Raw genomic sequence first — 15566 nt, 5'->3', positions numbered from 1 at the left:
GATGAAGAGCCCTTTGAAGCTGCAGCAGAGTGGGAGTACAGACCGCTATCAGTGCTGCAATCACACCATGACTTAGGAGTGCCACTTCAGGCAAATACCCCTTCCCAAGATAAAGAGCAATATAGGATTGCAGCAAGCTGGGTTCTTTTCATTCTTTTGCCTTCCCAGTGTTTGGCACAAGTCCAAATCCACTCCATTCTCCACCCACCCATCAGACAGATTCCGCTAAATATCCCGTCCTGCCGTCTTGGCAAAAACAAACTATGTACGAGAAAGAATTATGCCTGTGAGGCTCCCATAAAAAAATTCCTGTGAGCGATAAATCAAAACAAAATAATAATTATCACCAGCCACAGGACCACGTTTATGTTTCTCATATTTTCCTCTTACTTTTCATAGATTATCAAGTCTATACAAGAGCGAGAAGCACACTTCCCCAGCGATACTGGTACACAGGTAGGTAATCTCACACTGACGCCCAAGCCTACCTTGTCTGCAACACAATTCTCCACGGTGTTTACAGAGAGGGTCAGAATCTTCCCTTAGAATTAGAAATGGTACGTTTCTGTGCTGGAACCACGATGCCTTTTACTTTCCTACAGCTACATAAATCTTCCAGTCCCTCTGCTACATTCTGATTACGTTTAACAAATAACGAGTACTTATAAAGTGATTTTTCTTCGTACACTCTCACAGTGATTGATGGGGAAACTGAGGCACGTGGGACTTGCCCAAACTCACAGCATGGTGGTACTGTAAGGAGCGGTCCGGTCTAGAAAACAGAAGTAAAACCATTACTCTACTGGGTTTTTGTTGTTTGTTTTGTGTTGGTTTTTTTTTCCCAGCTCTCTGTGGCTGAAACAACTTGGCACTGTTGCAGTCAGACCCAGGGCTCAGGAATAACCTCGCCTTTCTTTGCCCAGCAGGTTTGGAGTTTGAACAGAGTGAAATCTTCTGATAAGCCCAGGAGCAGATGGAATCAGTGTCTGAAAGTACACCACAAAAAATATGGATGGGGCTTCTCCTTACATCTCATTGGAGCTCCAACAGCCATGCAGCCTTTGCATCATAGCACTCCACTTCTTGCTGCAGCAGGCAGGTGAGAGCTGTGGTTTGAAGTGCTCTTAGAACAGCAATTAGGCTTACTAGTGAGCAATTAATACGTTCACTTATCAGCCAAGTGCAGAAGATTTTTAAAAATTCATTTGATTATATGTTCCAACCATGATCCTGCATTTTCACTGGATTGCAGCAGTTCTGGAACTTAAAAGCACCTTTTGCTGTGTGAAAACAGAACAAAAAACCACCAACAAAATACTTTTAATTGCTAACCAAATCTCCTCAACAGGGTCACTGAAATAACTTTTTGGTGAGCAATTACTGTCAGGATTAAGTAGGAGATAATGGCAATGCTTTTATGTTAATGCCTCGACTTCTGTGTCAACACAAAACAAAATCCTGATTACAAACTGATGTAATGTTAAAAGGTGCAAGCCCAGCCAGACGTATCGTGATTTGAGGAGCTACTGCAGCCTCTGCATAGAGATGGACCTTGCTCCCCACAGAAGCTCACGTAATAAAGGTGTGGCAATACAGCTCACCAAAGATAATTTAAGGCATGGAAGATTTACAGAGAGAAACAGGAAGCATCCAAGCTGTGGAGAGATGCTGGAGATCAGAGACCCAAGCTGCAAGTTCAGTCTCAGCACAGACCAGCACCTCTAATGTTGTGAAATGCTATTGGATGAGGTGAGCACCGCATGCATGCTACTATCCCCTCAGATTTATTGGGCTAATGCAACCAGATTGCATCAAAATCCAAGCTGGTTTATACCCAACCAGTTTGGGTATCCCTGCAGTGTGATCTCCTGCTCACCATAGCTGGGTGCATCTGGCAGACCTGGAAATAATACTTCAGCTCAGTGCCCATTGAAGAGGAGCGCAGAGCAGAAAATCAGTCCCTCTGAAAGCATCCACGGAGAATGGAGTATCATGTAAGAGGTAAACTGTTACAAGAGAAGGGGCTGAAGAAAGTAATTCACTGTTCAGTTCTGTGATGGCTTGTATATTTTAGTGTTTGCTGGATTTTGGAGGAGGTGATGTCTAGGAGGAAGAGAGAAAAGGGGTGGCTTGTTAGCAATGGACTTTCTAGCCATGACTAGCTTCTTCCTCTGTGAGTCTGTTCTGAGTAACCCGGGTGACTTGTGTCTTGTCTCTTCTGACCTAGCCTTGCAGAGGTCCTGGAGAGCTTTCTTTACTATGAGAGTGGTGAGGTGCTGGAACGGCTGCCCAGAGAGGCTGTGGATGCCCCGTCCATCCCTGGAGGTGTTCAGGGCCAGGCTGGATGAGGCCCTGGGCAGCCTGGGCTGGCATGAAATGTGGAAGCTGGTGGCCCTGCCTGTGGCGGGGGGTTGGAGATTCATGATCCTCGAGGTCCCTTCCAACCCGGGCCACTGTGTGATTCCGTAAGAGCTTGTTCTCTCTGTCTCTGCACTCTGTGCTGAACCCCCAGCAGCTGATGTGAAAGAAACCATAAATGAAGAGTCAACATGCTCTGTCGCCTTACAAGCTTTTCCACATCCACCAGGGCTAAACGCTGCTTTTCTGAATTGACTCAAACACTTCAAAGACAGGAAACGCAAACAGCAGGTGGAATAAAGTTTCCTTATTGCTCACAGATTTAGAAACAAATGAACTGTAGATTTAGAAATCTCTGTTCCATTAATGGATTGTAGACTGGCATGGCTGAGAAAAAGGATGTCTGCACAAACAAAAATTGCTAATATGGGACCCGCTGATGAAATAAAGCTACTCATAGCTATAGCAATGAAGTAGGGTTATTTCATGGAGCGTCCTAAAGATCTTCCCCATTAAGGTTTTCCTATTTAAAAAGGAAAGATGTTGCTGCTATAGCAAGCAAGGCTGTGGGTAAATAATTTTTATAAAGGGCCCAAATCTCCTTCCAAGAAAACCAGGAACACAAAGCAATACAGCATAAAAATGGGAATAATAATAGTGAAATCTGTAAAGATGAACTTCTTGCAAGTTGTAGAGAAGTCTTTTGCAGAAGAGACAATGCAACACAGAGATGGGGACCAAGCTTTTTCACTGGAGCTAATCTGACAGCACTTGGCAGCACAGGGTGTTTCTGCAAGACAGAGCAAATGGGCCGTGCGAGGTCACAATATGGTGGGAGGGTCACAGCGTTTAGGGCCAGGCTGACCTCTTACATGGCTCAGGCCAAAGAGCGTGAGCTCTACACCCAGTCATCCATGGCAGAGCAGGAGGGGGAAGGCTGCAGAGCACTTATACACAGCAAGCACAGGCTATTAACTTTACTTTCCTAACTACGCCCTCCCAAATATAAAAGCCATCACAGGCCTGGCAACGTGAGCCACAGTCCTGGAATGAGACTGCACACCACTGTCGAGGACAAATTTCTAAACACTCCCCACCCTTCCCTGAGAAACGCAGAGGCACGGGCTAGTAAATAATCTCTTCATTTTAGTAATTCAGTTGCTGTTTGTACAGCGCTTTGAACATGCACAGTGCCACAGCACAGAATCGCTAAGTACTGTGTTCCTTAACTACAAAGCCTGTGATAATCCCTCATTATGAAATAATAATTAATCATCATCATTTTATTCAAGAGCTCCCCACCCCCCCGCAGGCCCTACAGGCGCTGACCAAACTCTCCCGGAGCACGTCCGGGCAGGACAGCTTGGCTACGGATGCACAGTTCAGCTATGAACTTTCCCAAAGTTCAGGGCTGTGCCTACCAGCGCATCGCACCCAGCCCAGCGCAGGGACAGCACTTCCTCATCTCCAGCGGAGGATCAAAGCTGCGATCCACCCCACGCAACCGTTCCCATCACCATCATTAGTCCGGAGAGTGACACTGAGACATTCAAAGAGTAACTGAGCACTTCGCGATGCTAAATCTGAAGGCGCTCGTCTGTTCCCATGCAGGATGGGGCTCCTGACTCAGCCATCCCAGCTGTAAGTCTGAAGATGGGGAAGATCACCTGTGCCTAACTTCCGTGGGAGCCAGGAATGTCCTGTTGCTGATGGCCCAGACCATGGTGAAGGGTGCTGGGACACTGTTTGGTTTCAGAACCATCTGTGTTAAATTTGACGTTTAGTAGATCTCAAATTAGAGCAACAATAGAGCCCTGGCTGCTGCAGGCAGAGAGCAGGGCCCAGAGCAGTGAGAAGGCAGAGGGGATCGTGCTACAGTGACTCCAGGGCACTGAAGTGCACGAATAAAACCGAAGTGCAAAATGTCACGAGAATTCATCATGTTGTCCAGGGAGAATATGGGGTTAATCTCCTAGACAGCAAACCAAGGACAAGCTTAGGGTGAGCAAGGTTATTGTCAAACTCCAAACCAACGTGAGCAGTTTCACGTACGTCTTCACAAATAGGCAGCACTCATCAAAGCAGCTAATTTAGCAATTGTCATTGAATTCATCAGTAAAAATAAATGTCTGTGGGTGGAGATGGCTACTCTGATGGGTCATTTGGGCACGACATTGCTGGTAATCCTTTGGCATGAGAATAATATAGGAGAACCCAAAGCTCTGGGTGCAGCACCCTGGAGGTGGAGCTCCATGCCAATGGGGCTTCCCCTGCCATAGCTGCATGTCATGCTGTGCCACTGCTAGGGCTCTGCTGTGTTCTCACTCTGAATTTTCTCATTTAAGCATTTCTTTTGTAACTGTGCTTCCAATTTTGTAATCAAGAGCTGAACTGTGTTTGATGCAGATTAAGTATATTCCTATTAACAGGCTGCCTTGATGTTTAATGTGGAACCACTCCCTCTTCCTGGACGCAGCAAACCCAAATAACTCAGAATCGCTGACGTGGCCCTTTAAGCTCCTGCAGCTGAGGTGGGAATGGCGTGAGCACCAGTATCAGGTAGCACCTGGCAAAGGGAAACTCATGCAGATGTCACACAACACTTTCTGGCATGGAGCAGACAACAGCAGGACAACGTAGCAGCAGCAATGTACCCCTTATCCTCATCTCTGTTTCTATAAGGCGTCACAATGAGTTCTTTATGATATTGTGAGCTGCAATAATGCTAACAAAAATCAGTGCAGGATGCATTAAATAGCCTGAAACAACTTCAAAGGCAGAACACAAACATAACTTTTACAAGGAAGCCTTTTGATTTGGGGTGGTTTTGGATGTTTCCTGGGAAGATGCATTCTTGTGCTGTGGGTTCAACAAGCTTTTCACTATTTGTTTTCAACAGCCTGGGAGGAAATATAATACCAGCATTGAGAAGAATGTCAAGAAAACACTGGCAGCAAGTTGGATTAGCTTTTCACTCTGCTAGGAAAAAAGCATCCTGAAATTCAGGATGTTTAAGTCCAAAGTACATCAATTAATATGGGAAATATGACTTTTGTTTCTAACTAACTGGTACTTAAATTTGAACAGAGGTGGCTTCTTCATCACACACTGGCAAATTGCTGAAGTGGACATGAGCAAACAGCTTGTTTGCCTCTTGGCCATGGGTATTTCTGCAGAGAAAAGCGTTCAGAGTGGCGGACACTCCCACAGTGCTTGCTGACCACGCTGTTCTGTACCTGTGACACAGTGTCAGATACTGACCTAGAAGGAAGAGTTTAGCGCTGAGAAAGGAGTTAGGTCCTTCACTTGTCACTGCCTCCTAACAGTAAGAGGTGAAGAACGGGGATATAGGGAGACACTGGGAAGAACGGCTTCACCACAGAGTTTTCCTGCTGCTGAGATTGGTAGTAGGTTCACTAAGGAAAAACAAACCATCGTTTCCAAAGCACACATCCCTGTTTCCTCCAGTAGCAGCAAAACTGGCTTCAGCTGGGAAGACGGGAGAACTGTGGGGACCTGGGCTGTACCCCTGACGGAGCACTTATGTGATCCCACACAGGCCGTGACAAACATCTCAGCTTCCCCACCTCCGGATAAGGAACAGTGACAGTTTGTCATGTCTGCACATAGCTTTGCAATGGGCAGATTTACAGTAATATTAAAAATATGATCAGAGAGAGCTGAGCTGCTCCCTCCTTTCCCCTTAGAGCAGCCAGGTCTGACAGTCCAAAGAACAAGAGGCAAGATGGCACCAACCCACGGCAGGAGATGCACCCTAATCTTACCTAATCTTTTACTTACAGAATTTCTGTGGCAATGGGATCATACAGTTTTAATGAAGAATTGGATCATATGTTTGTTTGTTGATTTTATTTTCTGTTTATCTTTTGTGAGAGAGAGATTTGTGGCATTTAAAAGTATTTTGTAGATTTTCCTCTCTGTTACAGCATTCTATTTTGAAAGCTTACGGTCATGTCATGCAGAGAATGAACCTCAGTGCTTCTTATGGCATCACCAGATACTCATCACAGTATTCTGCCCCCATATACACACTGAGTGAACAGCCTCTCTCCACAGCTCTCCAGCGATTACACCATGTCATTGGTGTCTACCCTTCTAAAAATTATTTTGAGAAAATAACATAAAAATTGTGCTGTGAACTTCTTTCCATCAGAAACCATGGGACTCTCAAGCTGTGGAAAGAAGCAAAGCCTTCCCTAGAGCCTGGCAGCAAGCTGCATTCTTGGCCGGACCGGAGGTCAGGAGGTGACCTTGCCCTGCCACACTTCCCGATCCACCCTGGGCTGCTGCAGGATTGCTCGCTGCCCCAGTGCTCAGCGCGGCCGGCACCAACATGGCCTGACAGGGCTGGAGGGAAAAGGAAGCTGTTCCTATTCCCACAGCCTGTTGTTTGTTTTTCATGGTGAATGGCAGCTCCATCACTGTGTCCCACACGGTCCAGGCAGGGAGACGTGGGCTGAGGGCTGAGGCAGGTCGGCAGCCGTGCCATACAGGTGCCACTGCCGGTGGGCCCCGCAGGGAGTAGCAGAGTGCTGCTACTTGGGCGGTGGGACATCAGCCCACTGGTCCCATCCCGCAACTGCTTCCTATCTGAATCTTCAATTTCTTTTCTTCTGCTTCCTAGCCGAGCTTACAAAAGATATGACACGTGCTGTCACGTACACCTGGGATGATTTCTTGGCTTACTGAACAGTTGAGTGAATGTCACTGGAGATTCTCGGTTAGAAAGTGCAACGCCGACCATCATTGTAAGAAGAAAAAATCTGAAGAAGTCCTAAAAGCTAGGATGTACCAATGGATCTACAATAAGAGCTCAAAATAAATAGTTAAATAATTAAATAATCAATCAAATAAATACATAAATAGTGGATTCACTAAGGCATGTGTCTTTGTAGAAATTATCTGAATAGGAAAATAATTCAAAGGACAGCAAAAGAGTCCAATTTAACATTTGGTTCAGAAAAGCATCCTTACCCAACACAGAAGCCAAAATCCTTGTATAGAGAAGCTAAGCATGTACTTAAATGATCTTCTGACTCATGAATTATATTTCATTCAGAGGAAAGAGGTATTATCAGTTACATTTCATTGCATTGTTGGAGACAGATGAGTATGTGATTTATTGGGCAATCTGAAGTAGGACAAGGCACACGTGCAAAGTGAAAACAATGTTAAACAGAGCTAGTTACTGGAGAGCTGCACAGCTTGAGTGAGAACATAACCCTTAATCCTCAGTGACTGCCGTGTCTTTCACCATGCGCTCAGCAGCACGGCTGCACTTTGTATGTGTGCAGCGTAGATAAAGAAAAGCCAGTTTTACGGCAAGGGAAGCGCTGTTACAGTGCTGGGTTGGCCAGAAGGAACACCAAGTCACATCTGAAAGACTGCTTTCAAGTTGCCTGACAGCCAGAGATGTGTGCATCCTTGCTCACAGGATTGTAGCTGTCCAGGATATTCATTTGGGCCTGAACTGAAGACTGCTGCCAGATGGGATAGTGCAAGGTCTTCGTGTATGGGAGCACTGTGGAAGAAGGTACATTACCAAGGCACATCATTTGCACAGTGTACAAATCCAAGCTCACTCTTTCTGGTTGCAAATGTGCCACAAAATGGGTGGCCAGAGCTGATGAATGCACTGTTACTGTTTGTATCACATTGACCCCCATGGAAACTTCAGTTTTTCTGCAAGAGAGCTGTAGCAACAATCAAGAATTCACAGTCTGATTGGATCAAACTCCAACAGCCATGTTTTTCTGGGAGTAATCAGGAGCACAGACTATTCCTTTTGCTTCTGAGGAAACAGATCTAAGGGCACACAAGGGAGAAACTAGAGAGCTCAGCACCAGATCCAACTTGTCTTTCTCATGTTAATCACCTGTCTGTCATAACACAACAGGTAATTCCCATTGTACAAGCAGGTACTTGGAAGACAAAGACAGCTAGCCACATATGTGAGGCTTAAAATTACTGGCAAGTGCAGAAATCACCCTACCTGAGACATACGAGGCTGTGAGTTAGCCTGGCATTCCCTAGTGAGAACCTGGCAGACGTGCGGCGTTTCTTTTGTGAAAACTCCTCGATTCTTGCAAGACTGCCCACTCCCATTTGTCTCTGCAAGGTTTCGTTTGGCCCATTGCTGCCAGAGCTTCAGCTGATGGCACACAGTAACAAAAGGAGCACGGGTACACTGGAAAGTGTGTTTCGTGGCCTCACCCACATTAGCACTGGCTGGTATTAGGCATATCCATATCCCACGGCGAGAATTATTGTACACTCATTCATGGCTGTTGCTGTGCGTTTGATTCTGCTCTGTATAGCTATTGTACCTTTAGGATTTAAATTGTCAAGCAAAGAGCCTGCTCTGTATTTTCTTTGCTCTTGTTTTGTGTCTGCTTTACATAATGATCGAGGATTATACTGGTCTTACCTGCTTGTCAGGCAGCTATTCCACTAAGTAATAACTGTATTGTTCTAAATGTCTCACATTTCTTGACTCAAATTCAATTTACGTTTTTGTCACAACAACCACATGTCTGATTGTCCTGGGCTCATTCTCCTTCTCTGGTTTTCCTTGTCTCTTCATAATTGAAAGCTTGCAGAAAAGCTTTAACTGAGCTAATGGAAGGAGAGTTTGTTGTTTTTGAGACAGATGTGTGTCTAAGAGCATTTTGGCACAGTAAAAGGAAAAATATATTGCCAAAGCATAGGCTTCAAAGAAAATCAGTCTCTGCAGTCACTGCTCTGCATCCTATACAGCAATCAGTGTTCGGCAATGGATGCAGCACAGTGACTGTGTATCATCTCCTCTTTCCCCCGTGCCTCTGTTACCCATGCACACACCTCACACCAGTACACTTGATAGTTCCTAGGGCCCTTTACCAACATACCTCCTCCTCCTGGCATAGGATAGTTCCTGGGTGCCCCGACTCCAGGTGAGTGTAGATGGAAAGAGATCCAAAGAGCATCATGACATTTCTGTACCATGTGGCATTAAAAATGGAGGGTTTGTTAATGGGGAATGATGGCAAGAAGGGGAGAAATCTGGGGCCAACTTGAAGCAGCAGTAACTGGCTGCAAGACAGCGGGGAGTGGGGAGAGGAAGGGTGGCTGGGCCAGCACTCAGTGATGCAAAGGGTGGCTGGATGGACGTGGCACTCACCCAGCCTGCTCCCACCCTTTGCAGCTGCTGCTGCTGGCTTGGGGCTTCTGTACTGAAGCACACGATTGGGGGGGAGGGAAAACGATGGTGTTGAGGCAACCGCCAGGGCAAGGGAGAGACAAATACTTCATTTGTTCCAGGGTCTGAAATAGCTCTTAGCAGCCTGCAGTGTGAGAGTCACGTTGTGAGGGGGAGGGAGGTGGGTGCCAATTTGTCAGCAAAGCCGCTTATACGCATCAAAGTTACACCAAAGATTTATGGGTGTCTGCATGGCCCTCCCAGCAACCAGATACTGCTTTGGGTAGGTGAACCTCACACTCTGGAATGATAACAAAGCTCAGCTGTGGTCACTCAGCTTGGCCTGTCCAGGGAGCACTGCTGTCCTCATGCTTTCAAGGTCCAGGAGTTGAAAGCTGCTCAGGGGATCCCATCACCCAGGATGTTTAGTTGCAGTTGGCCATTAACTGCCTTTTAAAACATCAGCCAGAGGGTTAAGGGACAGAGCACAACCCAGGAACAGACCCAGGGGAGAGCCAAGGCTAGGGCCTGATCTCTGGACTTTATAGAGACAGCACATGGTTCATACAGAGGCAAATCTCTGAGAGGCCATCATCCACATTTCATTTTCATGTTTGTTTAATCTGTTTTGATTAACGCTCTAATGAAAGGCACAAAGCACCAACCAGCAGGACAGAGGTGCTAGGTTTTGGAGGTTTCAGCCTCTAACCGACATTATTGCCAAACAAGAAGGACCAGAACGAACCCAACAAACTCATGCAGTGTTACCTGAGCTCCTGATAGACCCTGACAACCACCTGTGCCCCAGGCCAGCTTTTCCAGGCACACACACATGCCTTTGTCCCACTCAGCTGCGCCCAGGTATAGCTGTCCCTGTGTGGGCAGGTTAGCCAAGGGCTGAGTGCAGTTAGGGGGGAGCGATGAGCCCTTGGTTGTGCTCCTGAGCAGGCTGGAGCCAGCTCTGGTCATGCAGACAGCTCCAAAGTGTGCGTGTGTGGAAAGTGCCATATGTGTACGACCCAGGAGACACAGTATGCACACTTCCAATTCTGCAGGCTCTGAAAAACTCTGCTGTGCTGCAAATGAAGTACATGGACGGTGTTTAATAAGCTTAGCTAAAACCAGATTGGTTTTAAAACATTTTAAACTGATTAAACTGGGCCATGTGATGTGGTTTTCCCTTCAGGTAGAGGTGAGACCTGACATGATTATTCTGTCTCTCAGGTCAGAGCTCACCAGTGCCCAAACTGCTATGGCCGAACTCCTCCAGGAACATACAAAGCAAAGTGCCAGCAACCTTCCAGCAAACATTACTAATCCTGCTCATTTTGTACTGCTTCTGGTACTTAGAGAGCAGGGAAAAGACAACTCAATCTGATAAAGATGTTAGAAACCATGGGGGAAAACTGCACAATGAAAATTAAACTTTCATTGGTCAGGTCCCTGAATTCTTTCGCCTTTGGTAATGCCTCTCCATAGATGTGGAAATGCTAAAGGTGTGTCTATGCTTCTGGCCTGGTTCGGCCCAGTTCCGTGACCAAATGGGCCAGGGGGACCAACGGACCCATGCCCTGAGATGGGAGCAAGGGGAGTAGGAAGATGGGCCTGAACACTAAACAGTGGCAACGAGCTAAAATAGAAAACTAATTCACAAAATAGGATAGCGGAATGCGAGATAATGCAACATAAGGCAATATAATTAGAACTGAAGATAGTAAAGCAAATAAATGAGAGAGAGAGTGTCCAAAACCAAAGGCCTTACTCTAATGCTGAAGGCAGACGGCGAGGGAGCACACACTGCAGTGATGAGCAGTAAAAGAAAGGGGCATCTTGTGACCTGTGAACAGTTTTATCTTTCCCTATGAACAGAAAACAGAAACAGAGCCACGAAAAGACCTCAGGGATATGTAGCTCTTCTTCTCTTCTGACACAGGTGTACCTGGACCTAACAACGATCCACAGAACTGGTGCATTACCTCTTAACTCCCAGTGCACTACATGATGTTATGATGTACAACACCAATAACAAAAACCATAAAACCATGACAACATGAAATGCAGTTACCTGCCAGCCTCAGCTCTTCAACTTTCAGTGTAATTGTATTAAAATGCTTACTGCATATTAGCAAAAGACTAGTTGATTGTTAAAAACATTTTCCAGGTCTAGTAGCTAGGCGCATACATATTAGAGTAGTAAATAATACCCGTAATCATCCAAATGTTTTAAACACTGTTTAGTCCAATATAGTGCATTTAATTTTCATGTCATTATATACAAATCAGAGGCACGTCTGTGAATTTTGATACTGAAGGTTTCCTTAGGCTCAGGTTGGAGCAGGAGCTCCTCTGTATGGGGGAGGGTGTGGATTACTCTGCTTAGGTGGAGGCTAATGCCAGGCAGCTGAAGAGGCATAAAAAAGCTAGGCAGCAAGGCTGTGTGTGGAAAGAAGTATTGCATTACTGGAATTAAATGGTTTATGGAAGGAATAAGCATTTGATATTACTCACTCAGATACTACAGCAGAATGAAAGTACAGCAAGCCCCAGCCAGAGCTGTAAGGGGAACTTTTAATGCCTTCTCAGTTAGAGTAAGTGAGATGCTGTTTCCCAAGTGCTGGTCTGGCAGATCTCCAGAGCTTTGCCAGTCCCTTAATTTGTTGCACATCAGCCATACTCCCACTGCCTTAGCTGGCTGCTCACTCACTATCTGCTCACAGGGCTGACCCCTCTGACTCTCCTCCAACAGCAGGAACCGGGCATTTACTTCAGCAGCAGGACAATGCACATTCTCCTGTGAGCTGCAACACTCCCAGGGTTTGGGAGTTTCTAGTTTGCCCTAGAAAACCACTGATTTCATGTGACTCCTTTGGTCAAGGAACCCTGGAGCACATAGAAACAGCAGCATGTATTCCCTGAGAAGAACGCAGAAACAGGTAAAGCAGAGAGGAAACCACAGGCTGGGAACAGCCAGGCCCATCTGCTTCCTGAGATCTCAGCAGAAAAGTGTCCTCAGTATGTCAGGAATTAGAAGCAGAATTGCTTTAGAAGAGTTTTTACACCTCCTGCTGCCTCCTGTAACACAACTTTTCAAACACTGAAACTCTTTTCCTAAGCTCTATTACTGCAGTTGGAAGAGGCAAATGGTGATGGACTGTCCTTGGGCACATCTCAGTACATCAGTAGGGTGAAGGCGAAGCACAGTGTGAACAGAGCTGCTGCTGGCTTTCTGAGCTAGGATACCTCCTGATTCACTCCTAAAGATTTTCTTCACCTCCACACTGGATGCCAGCTTGGACAAGTACATCTCTGATAGCACCTTTCTCATCAGTGCTGCCTCGTGCTGAAACACAGGGGTAAAGCACACTCCTGCTGCAAAACAAGCAACTGCCACCCCAGCCCCAGCTGAAAACCCAAAATCATTATCTTTTAGGAACAACTGGCCCTCGGGCTGCTAGGAGGAGGGGGTGAGGAGCCTCAGCCCTGCACAGCTCCCACTGCAGATTTACTGGCCTCCTGTCTCATTTTAACAGAATGAAGCTGGGGGAGAGAAATACCACACATAAATTCGCACCATCAGTCATACAGGAGGAGAGAAAAAAAATGCAGTCGTCTCCAAGATTTATGAGCCCCCCTGAGCTACAGCTCACAAAAACAAAGACACACACACATACGCACAAAGAGTGAAGGGAAACGTGATCCCACTTGCAGCCTTATTCCTTTATCATGCTGCCTGAGAGAGACCTGGACCGGGGCCGCAGGAAGTGTACAGAAGGTGTGGCTGCAAAGAGCAGAGAAACAGCCCCTGATCAGTAATGTGCATTTTACATTTGCTTGGCATTTTTTCTCCCTGATGGTCTGCAAGCACCACAGAAATCTTCCAGGCCTCCTTCGGACCTGAGATAAATGGGGACAAACTGAGCCCTGCCATCCCAGTCATCAGATCTGCTGCAAACTCACCTGGTGTGAGCTGGGACCACGCTGCAGCCCACTGCTATTTATGCCTTCCCTGTTCCCAACACACGCCCATGCCAATGCTCACTGCAGTTCTTCTGCAGTTTTCAGAAGAGCTGTGCTTCAGCAAGGAAGAAGTCTCTGGATGCAGATCCTCACATACTTCTTCCTATTTTGCCTATCTTGCTACATAAAGAAATCAGATCAATTTGGGCATTCAAAAATGGACGTACCAAACAACACCATTTTTTACAAAAAAAATCTTGTTTGTGGACTCTGCTGTCTCTCACAGAGCCAGCAAATGGTACATCAGTAAATGATACACTTAAAACAGTCTAAATCAAGTGAACATGACAAGAGCTTATCATCAATGATCAATCACACTGCTTGTTGCTACATTCCACCCAGCTCCTTACAATATTATATCATCTGTGTAAGCTGCAGTGTGACAGGAACACTCCCTTTACCTTGTGTACAACACCAGCACACACCTCCAGGCCCAGACCTGGGCTCTGACCACTGGGGAGCACTGCTGCTGCTCACCTGCTTGAAGGAGTTAAAGCAAAGGAAACTCGTCATGCAAATGAATAAATTCAATTAGGATTTCCCTGGCCTGGTTATTGTCTCAGAAGCCTTAGTGAATGCTGTGTCCTTGAGGATAGAGGGTACGTGTTGTCAGTGGGCAAAGAAAGTGATGTAGCACCCCCACAAAGCCTGCAGCAGAACTTGGAAACCAAACTGGGATCTCCTAAGGTCAGCTGAGATAATGTTATTAATGCTCGTTTACAGTGCTAACTTACTAAATGTTAATTTAAATGCTAATTGAAGTCCTTCTACCACTTTTGCACCTCACTCCTGCACCTTTCTGGCCAAGTTCAAAACTGCAGACAGACCTTAAGCTCAGAATCAGATTTCTAAGCCTGTTTTAAGAGTTTCTTTTCACAAGTTTACTATTAACAAAATCCATGGTGAATGGTTGTTAATGCACACCTGAGCATCTAAAGACAGGGATGGTTCAAAGGGGCAGTCCAAAAGTTTTCCTGCCTCCAGTGCAGGCGGCTCGGCTTCCTACGAGAAACGAATCTGTGCACGAGAGCTGTGCACCAGCCCACAGGATGGCTCTGCCTGCTTGGTAATAGATACTGCCTCACATGGAACGTTTTCAGGAGGATGAACAGGCTGGGGGAGCACTAACACACTCCCCCAGTGTCTGTGGGATGATATATTTGCGCCTCACCACCACACCTGTTGTTATGGAGCTCAAACGTGCATTGGAAACACAGTCCAAGCTTCGCTCCAAATAGATCTCATGCAATCCAAATCCTCCAGTCTCCTACCTCCCTGAGCTTTTGTGCTGCACTTTCTGTGCAATTACATGCTAAATATCTGTCTGTCAATATGCTGGATCCCCTCAATTTGTATGACACGCTTTAACGCAGGCCTAGCCAAGCCTAATGGAATGACAGCTATGCCCTCCAACCATAGACCGAGTGCTGCTGGGAGTTTGCCCAGCTCTGCAAGGAGCAAGAGAGGGGGGAAGAGGGAAAACACAGTGCCACCACCTAGCTGCTATGCAGGGACCCCTTCTTCTTACAGAAAAAAAAATGCTGCTTTCTTTCTGGTTGTTGGCTCTTTATGAAAAATCAGACAGTGGATGCCATATCGTGCATGTTACCTTGCCCTAAGCAAGGCACAGCATCTATCGTGGGTGCTTTGCCATCAGGTGTGAACCTGTGTAGCTCTCCCTACATTTTACTGGGCACTGCTGGCTTCCAGCAGCTGAAAATTAGATCTCTCAGTCTTTGCACTGATGCCACATTATGGGTGTTTTAGTCATGCACACCAGGGAACAGCCAAAGTGGAAAAAAAATTATCTCCAAGCTTGTTTTTGACTTCATGTTCAAAACAGCTGGTAAGATCCTTAGAAATGACCAAATCCATCATTCTCTGTTAGGAAACAAGAAAAAAAGGTCCAGAGAAAACTGCTTAACAACCAGAGAGAATTCTATTTATTCAGAACCTGGGTACAAGGGGAGGGAGAGCACAATGTATCCCAACT

General features: G+C 46.1%; 1 protein-coding gene and 1 long non-coding RNA gene across 5 annotated transcripts in view; one reads left to right on the top strand and one right to left on the bottom strand.

Annotated features, from left to right (window-relative positions):
- Positions 1–15566, bottom strand: part of TBX1 (T-box 1) — a 166690-nt gene that overhangs the window by 104044 nt on the left and 47080 nt on the right. The window lies entirely within an intron of this gene.
- On the top strand, positions 1635–8899 carry LOC121106879. Of its 3 annotated transcripts, none has more exons than XR_005840116.2 (3): positions 1635–1749; positions 1860–2001; positions 3671–8899. It is a non-coding gene; the product is annotated as an uncharacterized LOC121106879 (long non-coding RNA). The 3 variants fall into 3 exon arrangements; XR_005840115.2 differs by having other exon boundaries at positions 1843–2001; XR_005840117.2 differs by having other exon boundaries at positions 1635–2001; positions 3671–3999; positions 4788–8899.

Source organism: Gallus gallus, chromosome 15 (assembly GCF_016699485.2).
Source record: "Gallus gallus isolate bGalGal1 chromosome 15, bGalGal1.mat.broiler.GRCg7b, whole genome shotgun sequence".
In the NCBI taxonomy this organism is placed as follows: domain Eukaryota; kingdom Metazoa; phylum Chordata; class Aves; order Galliformes; family Phasianidae; genus Gallus; species Gallus gallus.
The sequence above is the reverse complement of the archived record's forward strand: the minus strand, read 5'-3'. Positions and strand labels throughout refer to the sequence as shown.